General features: G+C 37.3%; 1 pseudogene; it reads left to right on the top strand.

Annotated features, from left to right (window-relative positions):
• The first annotated feature begins 1,746 nt into the window (after nucleotides 1–1,746).
• On the top strand, nucleotides 1,747–3,283 carry LOC102139813 (ribosome biogenesis protein WDR12 pseudogene; annotated as a pseudogene).
• The last annotated feature ends 441 nt before the right edge of the window (nucleotides 3,284–3,724 follow it).

The following is a 3,724-nucleotide window of genomic DNA, read 5'->3' as shown; positions in this document are numbered from 1 at the left end:
TGAAATATTTTCCAAATAAATAATTAAATATATACACACATATCTGTGTATATTTAAATATACATCCATATGTACACATACATTATAATCTTTCCATAAAATGGATAGATTTTAATAAAAGTGAACATATGCATAAAATTTTACCCCCAAATCCACTATTATGTATATTTCCAACAAATGAATGCATATGTTCAACAAAAGACGTGTACTAGATTGTTTATAATAGCAGTATTTATAATTTTCCCAAACTGGGAACTACTCAAGGGCCCATTTTCATTTGAATGGATAAATAAATTGCAGAATACTCACATAATGGACTGCTTTGCAGCATGGGAATGAAGAAAATACCACTAGACAAAATGACACAGGATAATTTCAGAGACAGAATGTAGAAAGAAAGAAGCCAGACATAAAATAGCACATACTGTATGATATCATTCATATAAAGTACAAAACAGATGAAATTAATCCATGTTAGAAATCAGTATTGTGCTTACTCTAGGCAGGGGACAGGTAGTGACTAGAAGATAACATGAGGGGACATCTGGGATAGGAGTAGTGTTTCATTATTAGGCCCAGATACTAGTTACATGGATGTGCTTACAAAACGTACAAACACTCAGTGGCATCTGTAGTTTTCTCTACCTGAATTTTACTTAAATAAAAAGTTTTTATTTTAATGTACCTATGGATTTTGGGGGACAGAGGGTATGTGGGGACATATCTGTACCTTTCTCTCAATTTTGTTATGAATATAAAATACTTAAACCTCTTAAAAAGAATAAAATACTTAAGAACAATAATAATGAAGTATTATTCTCTTGCCAGAAATGATTCAGTGGCTTTGCATTGTCTTTGAAGTAAAACCTAAATTCCAGATTATGGCCCACAAACCCTTCCGTGATTCCTACCCACTTCTTCAACCTCATATCCTACTACTCCTACTCTAATTACCATATTCAGGCTTGGATCTCTGTTTACTTCCTCAAACCCATCAACTTCTTTCTTGCCTCAAAGCATTTGAGTTTGCTGTTTCATTATGGGATCTTCTTGAAAAGGCATTTTAACCTGGTTTTAACTCTTCTCAGCTTCAAGCACAGTCTATCCAAACTATCTCCCTAATTATTTGATCAGAGCAGCTTCTTAGTCCCTTTGTTTATTTATTTGCCTACTTATTTGTTGGCTGTATTCCCCACCAACATGGAAGCTTTTGTCCCTTGTTCATCATGGTGTTCTCAGCATGTAGCAACTTGCTTGCACAGAACAGGCACTCACTGGAGATTTTTCTTTTGAATGAAAGAATGAATGAATGAATAGATGTGCATGGAGCTCAGAAAAACCAACTGGGATAGGATTACAGATGTTGGAGTCATTAACAAACAACTAAGAGCTGAAGTTTTGAAAGTATAGTAACATGTGTAAAATGAGACTTAAAGGGGCCTTGCACTGATTCCTGAGGACCAGAAAGATGTAAGGGACAGGCAGAGGAAGAAATCATAAAATATATGGAGATCGAGAGTATACAAAGGAAACTCAGAAGCTAGAGCCTGCCCAAAACAAAACAAAACAAAATAAGACAAACAAAAACAGGAGAAAGCAGAGTCCAGGCTTAGACTGCAGCTCCTCGCTTACCTGTGCAGTCTAATTTTGAGCTGCCTCTTTGTAGTCCCAAAAGACAGGAGCTCCCTGTTGTGGGTCTACTAACCCGTACGTTTCCGTGGGCAAGTCTTGTGTGTACTCTTCACCATGGCTCAGCTCCAAACACGCTTCTACACTAATAACAAGAAATATGCCATAGATGATGTTCCCTTCTCAATCCCTACCACCTCTGAAATTGCTGACCTTAGTAACATCATCAATAAACTACTAAAGGACAAAAATGAGTTCCACAAACATGGAGTTTGATTTCCTTATTAAGGACCAGTTTCTGCAAATGCCCTTGTTCAAACACATGGAACTGGAGAACATCTCATCAGAAGAAGCTGTGGAAATAGAAACGAGCAGTATACTGCACCCCAGACAGAGCAATGCATGTTCCATGATGACTGGATCAGTTCAATTAAAGGAGCAGAAGAATGGATCTTGACTGGTTCTTATGACAAGACTTCCTGGATCTGGTCCTTGGAAGGAAAGTCAATAATGACAATTGTGGGACATACGGATGTTGTAAAAGATGTGGCCTGGGTGAAAAAAGATAGCTTGTCCTGCTTATTATTGAGTGCCTCTATGGATCAGACTATTCTCTTATGGGAGTGGAATGTAGAGAGAAACAAAGTGAAAGCCCTACACTGCTGTAGAGGTCATGCTGGAAGTGTAGATTCTATAGCTGTTGATGGCACAGGAACTAAATTTTGTAGTGGCTCCTGGGATAAGATGCTAAAGATCTTGTCTACAGTCCCCACAGATGAAGAAGATGAGATGGAGGAGTCCACAAATCAACCAAGAAAGAAACAGAAAACAGAAGAGTTGGAACCAACAAGGACTCCCATAGTGACCCTCTCTGGCCATATAGAAGCAGACCATCAGTTCTGTGGTCAGATACTGAAGAAATCTGCAGTGCATTTTGGGACCATACAATTAGAGTGTGGGATGTTGAGTTTGGCAGTCTTAAGTCAACTTTGACAGGAAATAAAGTGTTTAATTGTATTTCCTATACTCCACTTTGTAAATGTTTAGCATCTGGAAGCACAGATAGGCATATCAGACTGTGGGATCCCCAAACTAAAGATGGTTCTTTGGTGTCGCTGTCCCTAACCTCACATACCGGTTATGTGACAACAGTAAAATGGTCTCCTACTTATGAACAGCAATGATCTCAGGATCTTTAGATAACATTGTTAAGCTGTGAGATACAAGAAGTTGTAAGGCTCCTCTCTATGATCTGGCTGCTCATGAAGACAAAGTTCTGAGTGTAGACTGGACAGACACAGGGCTACTTCTGAGTGGAGGAACAGACAATAAATTGTATTCCTACAGATATTCCCCTACCACTTCCCATGTGGGGGCATGAAAATGAACAATAATTTGACTATAGAGATTATTTCTGTAAATGAAATTGGTAGAGAATCATGAAATTACATAGATGCAGATGCAGAAAGCAGCCTTTTGAAGTTAATATAATGTTTTCACCCTTCATAACAGCTAACATATCACTTTTTCTTATTTTGCATTTGTAATAAGATAGGTTGTATTTATAAAATATAAACTGTGGCATGCATTCTCTATACAAACTTGAAATTAAACTGAGTTTTACATTTCTCTTTTAAAAAAAAAAAGACAAAAACAAGAAGTACAGTATTATGGTAGCCAAGAGGAATGAAAAACGCTGTCAGCTACAACTGAATTTCAGTGTAAGGGTGTGGTTAGCGGCCTTGCTGGAAGCAGGTTGCTTAGACAGGAGCAGACATATCATGAAAGGTTGAGGAATGAGTAAAAGATGAGAAATTGAGGACAGTAAATGGAGTAATCTCTTTCAAAAACTGCAGAAAGACAAACTACACATATTCTCACTCATTTGTGGGAGCTAAGATTTAAAACAATTATACTCATGAAGACAAAATGTAGAATGATCATTACCAGAGTCAGGGAAAGGTGGTGGGGGTTGGAGGGAAAATGGGGATGGTTAATGGGTACAAAAATATAGTTAGATAGAATGAATAAGATCAAGTATTTGATAGCACAACAGGGCAACAATAATTTATCATGTTTTAAAATAATTATAATT

The sequence above is a fragment of the Macaca fascicularis genome, chromosome 7 (assembly GCF_037993035.2).
Source record: "Macaca fascicularis isolate 582-1 chromosome 7, T2T-MFA8v1.1".
NCBI classification, from domain to species: domain Eukaryota; kingdom Metazoa; phylum Chordata; class Mammalia; order Primates; family Cercopithecidae; genus Macaca; species Macaca fascicularis.
Note: the sequence above shows the minus strand (reverse complement) of the source record. Positions and strands in the feature narration are given on the sequence as shown.